Raw genomic sequence first — 14,452 nt, 5'->3', positions numbered from 1 at the left:
AAACAGAGTTAAAATTGTCTTTTGTTCCTCACAGCACCTGTGCAGATCGATCACTGTGCGGTTTGAAGAGTTGGGTAGGAACTGTGTTTGCAGCCCCGGCCCTCATAATGAAGAACGGCTCTAGGAGCCGGTTCCCGTGGTTCAATTCAAAGAACCGACTCTAACAGCCCAAACATTCAGGACCGACCCATCAGCTAGATTCAGCAACCTATCTGTTTTTATTACGGATACGATAGTTTATAAAAACAGACAGAGTATAAAACATATTTACTGAGATTACATTATAGAGTTCCAATTATAGCAGCATATTTTATGTTTCAGGTCAGTGTTGCTTCATAGACTGTCAGTTCCATCAGTATCAACCTCCAGGTAAAACAGCCGGTGTTGTTGCACAGGTGAGAGATCTCCTGCTGCATGTTTCATTGGTAATCGTTCTGCACTGATTGCTGGAGAACTCAGACTTCAATCATAGTAGCAGGCAGAAATGAGGAACCTTTACTGGGGTCAACAAAATGGAAGACACGGCGTGTCTTACCTCTCAAATATCAAATATCTCTACAAAAGGAAGAAAGGAGACCAACAGATTATTCCACCAGCTTTAGCTCTGTAGAGCAAATAATAATAATAATAATAATACAAAAGACTTTGAGGCATTTTTTTTTAATCACATCACAAAAGAGAAAACTTTTGTCTAGATTAGTTCTGGAGAGCCGGTACCTCAGGCCAAACGGATCTAAAGAGAGACAGCAGACAGAAGCAGCACAAAACCAAGAGTAAAAAAAAAGACAAAAAGAAACAGATAATATTTCTGTGGGGACTTAATGGACCAAGAACTGATTGATGGATGTAAGCTCCCGCTGATCTCGATCATCGCTGAGTGTTTGTGCTGCCGAGCCTCTTGAGGGGTTTAAAGAAAGGCCAACAGGAAAACATCTAAACGCGAAAATGAATGTACAGAATCACAGAGGAGGACAAAAAAGTCCCAATACAAACAGATAGCCAGCAGCGACGCTACATATTAAAACAAAGATTTAAAGGAGAGTATCATTTTTCTTTGCAACTTTCAGGTTTGTAAAAGTGTGAGTGTGTGAATACTTTTGAAAGGTTTTATGTTTCATTGGACACAATGAAACAAATCTGGAAATCTAAATTCACACATTTTATGTAAATATTGCCAAAAAAAACGTCTCTCCATAAACTGCTTGTATAACAACATAGATAGTGTAACCAACGGTAACACATTCCAAAGATGAAGGAAAACTCTGTGATGTCACAACTAGAGTCATGCTTGTGATGTCATCAGCACTCTATCTATGTAACAAACTTCTACCTTCTTGTCATTGCTTGCTGCACTACTGAGGAATTCAGTAGAGCAAATGGTTTAAATATTCAACTTTTAGGTTACTTTGCAAATTAGTTGCTTAAGTCAAATTTCCTGTTGCTATGTGTTGCACTGCACGTTCCTGGGGAAAACTCCAGCAGCTGAATCAACCAACAGCCGTAGTGAGTCTTTTTCTTTTCTTTTTTTTTGTAAGAGGCTTGTTTTCATGACGAAACTAAGTTGAACCCTGAAGCGTAAAGGGACTGAGAGCGGATCTGCACTCCAAGAAGCGTATCGTAACATTGGACAATCGTTCTAATAACACAGATATCGTGCTTTCTATAGGGGCCATGCGTAAGTCCAAAGCGCCATCTGGTGCTGGCTTACGCAGAATACACGACCACTTGCTATATTGTGGTCAGACGTTCTTAGTTCAGAGTTTTAAGTTGGTGAGGTGGGGAACGCCGAAGCCTAAATCTTATAGGTCAGTTTTCTTTTTCTGTGAGTTAAAAATGATGACTGGAGTTTGAACCACTCATCATTTGAACCTCAGGTTCTGCCTGAGCTTTTTACAGTGCGCGGTTCTGGCGGGTTGTCGGTTTATTAGCTTTTTTGTGATTTTGTGAACTGAACAGCTGACGGGTCACCTGCGGGCTGACACAAGCAGATGTCGAAAAAAAATGTCTGACAGATTGGAAGGTACAAAACTATCACTGCACCTGACCTGCAGGAGCACAACCACCTCTCCAACGCGCAAACATCGGCACAAAACTAAACCACTAAAGCAGCGCACCCTTTTATTTCTTTTTTCTTTTTTTTTACACAAACGATGCTAAATAATAAAGACATTGAAGCGAAGCAGTGAGATCCACGGAAAGAGGAGGATTGGCGAAATCTTATAACTACGGGAGGTTCAAACTCCACTCATCATTTTTAGCTCACAGAAAAAGCAAACTGACCAATAAGATTTAGGCTTTGGGTGCCCTTTGACCCCCACAGACTCACACTGATGCGCGCTACATACAAGATGTTTTGGCACAAAATAACTTTTTCTTCTCCATAATTTTGATATTAGTAAACAGGGTTGGATAATAGAAATACAATAACTTTTCTTTTTTTAATTTAAAGGAAAATCTCTCAGTGCGTCCAGCTGTACAGCTGCTGCTGCAACAATCCAAACTCTCAGTCACTTGTGGGCAATTTAGAATCACACAGAAAATCTCCAAAAGGGAATCAAACTCAAAACTCTGAACTAAGAACTTCTGATCACATAATAGCAATTAACCATAGCTGCCATGGTAAATTATTACTGATAACTACTGTCAGTAGTCCCTAACATTAACATGATCAGGCAGCATGTAATCATATATATATATATATATATATATATATATATATATATATATATATATATATAGCCAAGACAATTTATGTCTGTATCAGACAAGTAGCCCTTCGTGTTACTCTGGATCCGTGAAGTAGCTCCCAGTCTCTAAAAGGTTGGTGACCCCTGATCTAAGGAATCTGGGTGAATGAGAAAGACAACGGTATACTTTAAACTTCTACTTTAATAATTCTGTCTTTTCCACTTTTCCTTCTCTAATGTCTCCTCCCACTTAGTTAATTAAGAAAACAGAGAAATAAATATATGGTAAACTGCTCTAATATTCCCTAAGTAAACATGCTCTGATCTGCATCCAGAAGAGCTTAGAAAGTTCTCAATTAACTATTGTTCTATTGTCTTTTCTGCAAAGAAAATATCATAAAGCAGTGGTGTCCAAAGTCGGTCCTGGAGGGCCGGCATCCTGCACGTTTTAGTTCTCTCCCTGGTGGTACCAACAACCTTTAGGTCTTCTAATGAGCCATCATTTGAGGCAGGTGCGTTAAACCAGGGAGAGAACTAAAACATGCAGGCTGCCGGCCCTCCAGGACCGACTTTGGACACCCCTGTCATAAAGCATAACTTATTTTAAATACTTCATGTGAATAGCTGCACATTTAATATGCATGTCTTAAAAGTCTTAACTGTGACATTTGTAAAGCATTTCTTGAGGAAACAATGATAGTTTCCCTCTCTGCTGTCGCTATCCCCAAACATCCTGGTACCAGCAACCCCCCAAGCTCCCCTCTCTGCTGGCGCTATCCCCAAACATCCTGGTACCAGCAACCCCCCAAGCTCCCCTCTCTGCTGGCGCTATCCTCAAACATCCTGGTACCAGCAACCCCCCAAGCTCCCCTCTCTGCTGGCGCTATCCTCAAACATCCTGGTACCAGCAACCCCCCAAGCTCCCCTCTCTGCTGTCGCTATCCCCAAACATCCTGGTACCAGCAACCCCCCAAGCTCCCCTCTCTGCTGGCGCTATCCCCAAACATCCTGGTACCAGCAACCCCCCAAGCTCCCCTCTCTGCTGTCGCTATCCCCAAACATCCTGGTACCAGCAACCCCCCAAGCTCCCCTCTCTGCTGTCGCTATCCCCAAACATCCTGGTACCAGCAACCCCCCAAGCTCCCCTCTCTGCTGGCGCTATCCCCAAACATCCTGGTACCAGCAACCCCCCAAGCTCCCCTCTCTGCTGTCGCTATCCCCAAACATCCTGGTACCAGCAACCCCCCAAGCTCCCCTCTCTGCTGTCGCTATCCCCAAACATCCTGGTACCAGCAACCCCCCAAGCTCCCCTCTCTGCTGGCGCTATCCCCAAACATCCTGGTACCAGCAACCCCCCAAGCTCCCCTCTCTGCTGGCGCTATCCCCAAACATCCTGGTACCAGCAACCCCCCAAGCTCCCCTCTCTGCTGTCGCTATCCCCAAACATCCTGGTACCAGCAACCCCCCAAGCTCCCCTCTCTGCTGTCGCTATCCCCAAACATCCTGGTACCAGCAACCCCCCAAGCTCCCCTCTCTGCTGGCGCTATCCCCAAACATCCTGGTACCAGCAACCCCCCAAGCTCCCCTCTCTGCTGGCGCTATCCCCAAACATCCTGGTACCAGCAACCCCCCAAGCTCCCCTCTCTGCTGTCGCTATCCCCAAACATCCTGGTACCAGCAACCCCCCAAGCTCCCCTCTCTGCTGTCGCTATCCCCAAACATCCTGGTACCAGCAACCCCCCAAGCTCCCCTCTCTGCTGGCGCTATCCTCAAACATCCTTGTACCAGCTACAAGGATGTTTGTAGCTCCCTTACTTTCCTCGTGACCATCTTAGTTTCAGATCCTTAATTGGGACTCAGCTCTGGGGCAAGTCCAGACATGTTCGGACTTGCCTTTTTCCCTTGCCTCTGTATCTAACACATTGTTTGATTATTACTTCAATTACAGTTTTATATATGGTGTATGATCATCATAAGTAAATTCAAAATATCTTGTCCCATAATCATCAAAAAATCAAAATGCAAGATTCACTTGCTCAGGCCTTCATGATCTGTTGTCTGCATTAGTCTGGAATGATCCCACCTCCTCATACCAGTTTTCACAACACAGTGACCCCCCAATACTTACGTCCAGTTACCTGAAATTTTTTTCAGTTATTAAAAAATCCAGGGTGGCACCCAGTACCTCAGCGTTCCCGAATTATACATGTCAACAAAAATACGCCCAACTCTCCGGAATATATTCGGTTTTGGTGTTTCTTCCTCCTGTGTTTCATCAATTTGTGGCTCAATCTTGGTTTTTTCCACCCTGGATTCCATTCTGTCTATCTTGATTTTTAAAGTCACGATCTGCTTATTCAATTCCTCGTTCTCCCTAGTAAGGCACAGCAGTTTTTCTGACTTTTCTTTTAAAGATTTTTCCGCGTCATTTTTTGCCATGGCCCGCTTCCGTTCTAGTTTAATTGTTAATTGTTGCATGTTGCAATAATCATTTTGCATTCTTTCAATTGTTGTTCTCGCTTCCTCCAATTCCAAATTAACTTTAATCATTTGTTTTTTATAATACCCATTCGAACTTATGAGTTTGCAATTCTCTACATGCCAATTTGTTGGGTCGTTGGTCCTGTTCAGTCTCTCTAGTTTCCTCTTCAGACTCTCCACTGTTTTCTGAAGCTGCTCATTTTCACTGTTCAGCTTCATCTGGTTCTTCTGGAGAATCTCTAACTTTTGTAACGTGAAATCTTTCTCCGCCATCGTTTCTTTCTCGTTCGAACCTTAAACTGCAAATGAATTTCTCTGTGGAATCTGGGAATACAAAGACAGTCACCAGTGATGTCACAAACAGGATGTGTGACATCACAGTTCAACATCATAGCCACAAGAAGTCTGTTGGGTGTGGGGGGAAGGGGGGATGTTTTTAAAAAAAACAAAAAACTTTATTAACACTGTATAACGACAGAGAGAAACATTTGTTCTGCCTCAAGAAAAAACAAATACAGATAAACATGTTCAAGAAAAAGAAAAAGCTAAGGGGCTTCGGTTCCCAACTGTACATTCAAAGCAATACAGATTTCAATTGTTTTAATATCTATTTTTTGTCTTTGATGGTCGGGATATAAAACTTAACTTCATGGTAAAATGCAGCAAGGCATGGCTTCCCCTACCTGGAACAGTGAATATGATATTTAGCTAGTGACAATAAAGGATTTATCAGAAACTCTGAATTGTTGAGCTTCTAGTGAGGCCAAGTAAGAATCTTCCCATAACAGCATAAATTGTGCTTCTATGTTGTTGTGGATAAAGTCACATGTATTGCTAACTAAGGCTAGGCGCCTGACTACAAATATGGTAATAGGCAGTCAGAAAGGTTCGGCTGAGGAGCCGAGTGTGAATAAAACACCAAGAGACAGGTAGTAAGTTTAAGTTATTGTATTCAAGCTTACAGTTTTACATAAATTTATGGACCAGTTCGGCAAACATCAAAGAAGCTCATAAACCGACGACCCACCAGAACCGCACACGGTAAAAAGCTCTGCCAGGATCCAAACAACTGCTCGGCACTTCCAATCCATTGAGCCAAATCCGTGCAAAAGTTCTGACCGCGGGAATTGAGGCAGCTGTTAAGTGGTGGCGCAGTGATCCACTCCCCCCACCTGAGGGTTGTTGACTTTAGCAGGGAGAGACACTGAGCAGGAGCGCAGAGCCGTGTGAGTGTGTGTGTGTGTAAAGAAAAACCCGCCTGTGCGCTCCGGAGCTCCCCAGTCTCAGGAGGCGCCCACCCACCCACCGCTGTCACTCCCCGGTTTTTACTCGAAACTCGGTATTTGGCGCTGAAAGAGGGATGTGGAGCTGATTACTCTGCCTTCCACCCGGTGTGATCCCCGCAGGAAGAAGAGATGAGCGGTAAGAAACGTTTTTTGTAAAAGCGCAAAGCGCTTTTACAGTGAGATTGTTAGCAGACTGATTTGAACAAGTATTATTTTGTCAAAACATGGCACATCAAAGCCAAAATTGTTCCATCAGTGAGGTAGCCAAAGGACGTCAGTATGGGTGGGTAGGGAACAGACCTCCTCCCTTTGATTTCCACATAGAGATACAACGACTTGCCTCTCTTTTAAAAATGGAGAAAGCAAAATTATTTGACCAGAACCAAAAGCTGGACGACACCCAAACAAAACTGGAGGAAACAAAAGCTGAGGTAGAGAGGCAGAGAGCTCTTAAGGAGATTTTCATCGGCAGGAACATCGAGTTGAAGGAACAACTACAGGCAATTGAAATGTGCAACAATCCAGAGACTCTCAGCCCAGCAATTATCGATTCTGAGGTGGACAGCGAAACAAAACAGCAGCTGCAAAAGGACCTAGACACAGTGAAGGTAGATCATATTGCCACAGAGCGAGCGTTCATGTCAAGGATTGAGGAATTAAAAGACAAAAACAGTGCACTCCAACAAGAGCTGGACGACATGAAGGCTAAATACGAGGAGCTTCAGTCCAAATCTGAAGCAGACATTAGTGAGAGGAAACGTCAGGCTGACATGCAGGTGGTCAATGAAGACAAGATCATACAGAACCAAAATTTAATAGAGAAAATGTCCAAGGAGATCAGCAGCTTCAAGGAAACCGAGAAATACCTGTTGAGAGAACTGGAACAGATTAATGGTTCATACCTAGAACTAAACTCGAGGTATGAAGCAGATGTGACTCATATGACAGAAGCTAATTTGGAAAAAACCAAGCATGATCTTATTGAGCTCATCAAGGCACTCAGAGCAGAGAAGGACAACCTCAATCAGAGAAAGGCAGAAGAGATCTCTTTCCTGCAATGGCAATCAACTAAGGCAATGAAACATCTGCAATCTGTTCTGGAATTCGCAACAGTGACTTACCAAGAACTAAAAGCCAGATATGAAGGAAAGGTTTTGACTCTAATACAGCAGTTAGGAACAATTAAGCAGCATGTACATAAAGAGGTTAAAACGTATTCAGAGCAAATGATGAGTGACCTGAAGATTATCACCGAGCTTAAAGCTGAGAAAGACAGTCTCCTAAAACAACTGACTGCTTTTCAACAACTTCCCTCCAGCTGTGAGCTTAACTCACAGCAGGAAAACACAAAAACTGATCATCAACTCAAACACGAATTAGGACCTGCGAGACAAAAAGAACCAAACGAGAAAGACACTACCCCGGAAAACAAGGTTTCTGACACTGCGTCCATGGATCAGGACCGTCTGACAGAGGAAACCCTGTCAGAAAACATTGATGTTCCTGATGCCTCTCCCAACCAGGTAAATGACTTTATGGAAAACATGCCGAGTAACATGGAATCCATGGACGTGACGGACCGCTCTGTGGAAAATCTGTCACAGGAACCAGTGGGGGCAGTCGCCAAGGAAAAATCATTGTTTAAGAAGATACGACACTGTTTGGGGCTCAGAAAACCACAAATGTTCAAGAAGAAAAGCAAGAAAGCCTCTGAATAAAGCGATTAGGAAAAAATGTAATTTCTGAACCGTTTGCAAAACCCCAAAATATATTTCTTATTTTAGATCCCCCCCAAAAAATGACCGTGGGTTTTTCTCCGGGTGCTCCGGTTTCCCACAGATTTCCAAACCATATAAATTATTGTTATTGACCAATGTAAATTGTCCTCAAAAAAGGTAGTATTGATTTCTGGAAAATTTAATTTGCAAACGGTTCCGATTGGAGAAACATTTGTGGTGAGAAAAGCAAGAAAACCTCTAAAACAAGCAACTAGTTAAAGAGTCCAGGTCAGTCCTGAACCATTTTCAAATCCCCAAATTACATTTTACATTTTAGACTAAAAAACAAAAAAGGACAACACGGTGATGCAGTGGTTAGTGCTGCATCTTCACAGAAAAGCGTTCTTCATTCTCAACCAGGCGCCTCTTTCTGTGGGAGTTTGTCTGGTCTCCCCGTGTTAGTGTGGGGTTTTCTCCGGGTGCTCCGGTTCCCCCCAGGATTTCAAAAATGATGTAAATTGGGGTGATTGACTAATGTACATTGTCCTCAAAAAGGTATTAATTTCTAGAAAACTGAATTTGCAAATGGTTCAGATTAGAGAAACATAGTGAGAGTTGCTCTCCGCAGGTTGCTCTCCACAGGTTGTCCTCTACAGGTTGCTCTCCACAGGTTGCTCTCTACAGGTTGCCCTCCACAGGTTGCTCTCCGCAGGTTGCTCTCCACAGGTTGTCCTCTACAGGTTGCTCTCCACAGGTTGCTCTCCACAGGTTGCTCTCTACAGGTTGCCCACCACAGGTTGCTCTCCACAGGTTGCCCTCCACAGGTTGCCCTCCACAGGTTGCTCTCCACAGGTTGCTCTCTACAGGTTGCTCTCCACAGGTTGCTCTCTACAGGTTGCTCTCCACAGGTTGCTCTCCACAGGTTGCCCTCCACAGGTTGCTCTCTACAGGTTGCCCACCACAGGTTGCTCTCTACAGGTTGCTCTCTACAGGTTGCTCTCTACAGGTTGCCCTCCACAGGTTGCTCTCCACAGGTTGCTCTCTACAGGTTGCTCTCCACAGGTTGCTCTCTACAGGTTGCTCTCTACAGGTTGCCCACCACAGGTTGCTCTCCACAGGTTGCTCTCCACAGGTTGCTCTCTACAGGTTGCTCTCCACAGGTTGTCCTCTACAGGTTGCTCTCCACAGGTTGCTCTCCACAGGTTGCTCTCTACAGGTTGCTCTCCACAGGTTGCTCTCTACAGGTTGCTCTCCACAGGTTGCCCACCACAGGTTGCCCTCCACAGGTTGCTCTCTACAGGTTGCTCTCTACAGGTTGCTCTCCACAGGTTGTCCTCTACAGGTTGCTCTCTACAGGTTGCTCTCCACAGGTTGCTCTCCACAGGTTGTCCTCTACAGGTTGCTCTCCACAGGTTGCTCTCCACAGGTTGCTCTCTACAGGTTGCCCTCCACAGGTTGCTCTCCGCAGGTTGCTCTCCACAGGTTGTCCTCTACAGGTTGCTCTCCACAGGTTGCTCTCCACAGGTTGCTCTCTACAGGTTGCCCACCACAGGTTGCTCTCCACAGGTTGCCCTCCACAGGTTGCCCTCCACAGGTTGCTCTCTACAGGTTGCTCTCCACAGGTTGCTCTCTACAGGTTGCTCTCCACAGGTTGCTCTCCACAGGTTGCCCTCCACAGGTTGCTCTCTACAGGTTGCCCACCACAGGTTGCTCTCTACAGGTTGCTCTCTACAGGTTGCTCTCTACAGGTTGCCCTCCACAGGTTGCTCTCCACAGGTTGCTCTCTACAGGTTGCTCTCCACAGGTTGCTCTCTACAGGTTGCTCTCTACAGGTTGCCCACCACAGGTTGCTCTCCACAGGTTGCTCTCTACAGGTTGCTCTCCACAGGTTGTCCTCTACAGGTTGCTCTCCACAGGTTGCTCTCCACAGGTTGCTCTCTACAGGTTGCTCTCCACAGGTTGCTCTCTACAGGTTGCTCTCCACAGGTTGCCCACCACAGGTTGCCCTCCACAGGTTGCTCTCTACAGGTTGCTCTCTACAGGTTGCTCTCCACAGGTTGTCCTCTACAGGTTGCTCTCTACAGGTTGCTCTCCACAGGTTGCTCTCCACAGGTTGTCCTCTACAGGTTGCTCTCCACAGGTTGCTCTCCACAGGTTGCTCTCTACAGGTTGCTCTCTACAGGTTGCTCTCCACAGGTTGCCCTCCACAGGTTGCTCTCCACAGGTTGTCCTCCACAGGTTGCTCTCCACAGGTTGCTCTCTACAGGTTGCTCTCCACAGGTTGCTCTCTACAGGTTGCTCTCCACAGGTTGCCCACCACAGGTTGCCCTCCACAGGTTGCTCTCTACAGGTTGCTCTCTACAGGTTGCTCTCCACAGGTTGCCCTCCACAGGTTGCTCTCTACAGGTTGCTCTCTACAGGTTGCTCTCCACAGGTTGTCCTCTACAGGTTGCTCTCTACAGGTTGCTCTCCACAGGTTGCTCTCCACAGGTTGTCCTCTACAGGTTGCTCTCCACAGGTTGCTCTCCACAGGTTGCTCTCTACAGGTTGCTCTCTACAGGTTGCTCTCCACAGGTTGCCCTCCACAGGTTGCTCTCCACAGGTTGTCCTCCACAGGTTGCTCTCCACAGGTTGCCCTCCACAGGTTGCTCTCCACAGGTTGTCCTCTACAGGTTGCTCTCTACAGGTTGCTCTCCACAGGTTGCCCTCCACAGGTTGCCCTCCACAGGTTGCTCTCCACAGGTTGCTCTCCACAGGTTGCCCTCCACAGGTTGCTCTCTACAGGTTGCTCTCCACAGGTTGCTCTCCACAGGTTGCCCTCCACAGGTTGCTCTCTACAGGTTGCTCTCCACAGGTTGCTCTCCACAGGTTGCCCTCCACAGGTTGCTCTCTACAGGTTGCTCTCCACAGGTTGCCCTCCACAGGTTGCTCTCTACAGGTTGCTCTCCACAGGTTGCTCTCCACAGGTTGCCCTCCACAGGTTGCTCTCTACAGGTTGCTCTCCACAGGTTGCTCTCCACAGGTTGCTCTCTACAGGTTGCTCTCCACAAGTTGCTCTTTCCCACCAGTTTCTAGATGCAGTCAAGGTTTTTTAATGGGATCCGTTTTAGTGGCCTTAGCATCTCGTCTCTGCTTCTTGCAGATGTGATGACGTCCTATTGGCTTCATCAGCTGTGGGCAAATAATCTTTGTCGTAGGCCTAACAAGGCGAATGCCTGAACTGGAAAAGGAGGGGCCCTTGCTGTTGCGCCATGTTGCATTGCTTGATAGCTAGTTGTTGCCAGGAATAAACCCAGTCCTGTTTTTTTTCTTTGCAAAAGTTGTTCTCACTGTTGCTTTTGATATATTTTAAAGAAATGTTTATTGTCACAATAGAGGGAGCAAAGAGTCGGGGAGGAGACAACAGACCAGAGGCCAGCAGCAGGACCATGATGTAGGATCTTCTCTTACCTGAGAATAATTTGCTTAAGACGAGCAAATTATTACAGACACACAATTACTTATCTTAGAGATACGTAATAATTTGCATATTAATAATAATTATCTTAATTAATAAGATAATTATTACTTATCTTAGAGATATGTAATAATTTGCTTATTATCTTAGAGATAATCCACTTATCTCTAAGATAAGCAAATTATAACTTATCTTAAATATCAGTGATAATTTGCTTATGCCCTAATTTCCACACGACTCACACAAACACAACCCTAATGCGCTTCATGTAAGTGGAGCACAAAATCAACAAAATGCTTATGAGCCACACAAATACAGGCCACAAGCACACAAATGTGGACACGTTGTGTGTCTGACCCACACAAACACAAAGACGCACAATGCGACACAGGCACACACATATATTCCTACATAGCTTATTTCTTACAAATGAAGTAAATCATAAAAATAGTAAAATAAACCCCAGCTAGTAGATATAAACGCTCCTCTTGCCGGTGCTCAGATTCTGTGTCTGTGACACCCAGAGGAGGTGAAATGATCCCATATGCCCCATTTATATTTTATTTGTAAATATTTCTGACTAAATGTAACTGTTGTTGCACCAATTATTACAGTAGTTTAATTTTTAGCTTCACCGCACAGTCACATTTAGATATAGAAAAGTCCATATTGGAATATTGGAATATTCCAATGTTAGCTATTGGAACAGTTAGCAGGCCATGACGGCAACACTGTCTTTAGAAGACTGCTTGATACTGGATATTACGACATTTAATTTCTATTTACATTGAACTGAATTGTTGATTTGCTGATGCATATTGGATCATTAAATATTTGACCAATTCTGACATGTAGCAAGTCGTTACTGGACACTTTTGTTGTTCACACGTTGATTGATATGATTCGTTTGGAGCTGAACACAGTTCCCCGCCTGCTGCTGTTTACTCAGGATGATTTACGTTCTCGGATCCTTTCTCAGGAATCATAAATGTTTATGCAGGAAATTACAACACCGTCTCTGTCCTGAATTTCAAATGTAGAGGCAGAGGCGAAGGATGAGACAAAGTCAGTTTTGCTTCGTTCTTTTCATATTTTTTTCAGTCACTTAAGGAACCGCAAAACTAATTTTGTGGTAAAATTCTGCAGAATTCATGTGGTTTGTTTCTAAGTCAGATCAGGATAAAAAATTCAAGCTTATGATTTTTTACTAAGTGTCCAGATGAAAAGCTAACTGGGACTTAATGGCCAACATGGGAACTGGTACTTTTCCCCACAATTATAAGGAATTACTAGTGATGTTACGTGATGTGCCGAGGCTTCGAGGCGTGTGTCGAGTAATGGAGGGGGCGTTTCCGTAAAGCGCGTATCGAAGCTTGCTTCATTTAGGGGAGGAGCCGAAAACGATGACGTCCGAAGCCTCGCTGCCTGGCTGTACCACGTGACTGCTTCGGGAAGTGGCTCAGAGTTTGGCGCGGGGTTTGACAGCTTTAGAAACCCCACAGGCTCCATTCAAAATGTGGGTTGTTGTAGGCGAGTTGCGGTCAGTGGAGAAAGAGGAGGATTTCCCCAATGTGGGAACATTTTGATTTGATAAGCCCTAACAAGGTAAGGTGAACTGAACATTTGCAGATGCAAACTACTAAAAACTACTCAGTAACATTTTGCGTTTTTGCAGTGTACCGTAATCAGCAGTGGCACAAAATATTCTAAATGTGTAAACATTTGAATAAATAGATTTGTAAATAAATTTTTGAACTAGGAATTGTTATTTCTGCTGATTCAGGTTTTAAATTTCATACTAATCCCACATTTCTAAATACCTACACAGCTAATACTGTAAAGGTTAAAGTTCAACAAAAAATAATTCAGAGTAGCCTTTTTTCAACAATCAACTCACATCCTGATTAAGAACAAACAAAATTAAACGTACTGAGAAAAGTGACACAAGACATTTTGTCAAAATGTTATATTTTGCATAAAATTGCTTGGATGCATTAAACTATAAATAATATTGATAAAATATTGGTCTCTTAATGAGATGCTGATAATGCCATAAAAACAAACTGTTTTAATATTCGTACATTTATTACTTACAATATATTTACTTCTGAAATGTCTTACTTTAAACATGAAAATGACCCACCTTGATTCTGTGATGTTTTTCTCCTGCTTCTCTTACAGAGTTAAAGACAGCTGTAAAATTATTGCTCATCTGCTAAACAGTTCAGATGTATTTATATGAAATGTTGAAACGAAAGTCCAACCGGTTTTTGCATGTTGCAAACAAATGAGCCTCCAGTCATTCTGTTTTGAATGAGTTATTGCTGTAGGAAAATTAAAATATCAGTTTACATGTGAGAGCAGGACTCTACCAAACAAACACGCACAAAAACATAAACTGTCATAAAACTGAACATTTGACTTACTTATAAATTATTGCAATAGAAATACGGCCCCAAAAATGTACAATGTAAAAACACGTGACATTAATAATTGGCTAACTATTGTAAATATATTTTGTCTGGTGTAAGCAGGTAAAGGATTTCTATTTATGTGTTGTGTTACAAGCAGTACTGACTCATTTTGATTAACAACCTACCTTTACATCAGACTGCAAGTTTTGTAAATTCACACTAACATGATTGCCATGACGCCGGCGCCACCCTGATGATGTAGAGCTGGAGAAAACCTCCGACAAACAAACTGTGTTATAATGGCAGAAGTAGTGGAACGTCAGCATTTATAGTCAGCTCTAAGCAAAGACGAAAAGTTACTTTCTATAATCAATCTATTAAGAGACAAGTCAAAATCTATTAGAAATCA

This window comes from Xiphophorus couchianus, chromosome 7, assembly GCF_001444195.1.
Source record: "Xiphophorus couchianus chromosome 7, X_couchianus-1.0, whole genome shotgun sequence".
NCBI classification, from domain to species: Eukaryota; Metazoa; Chordata; class Actinopteri; order Cyprinodontiformes; family Poeciliidae; genus Xiphophorus; species Xiphophorus couchianus.
The sequence above is the reverse complement of the archived record's forward strand: the minus strand, read 5'-3'. Positions refer to the sequence as shown.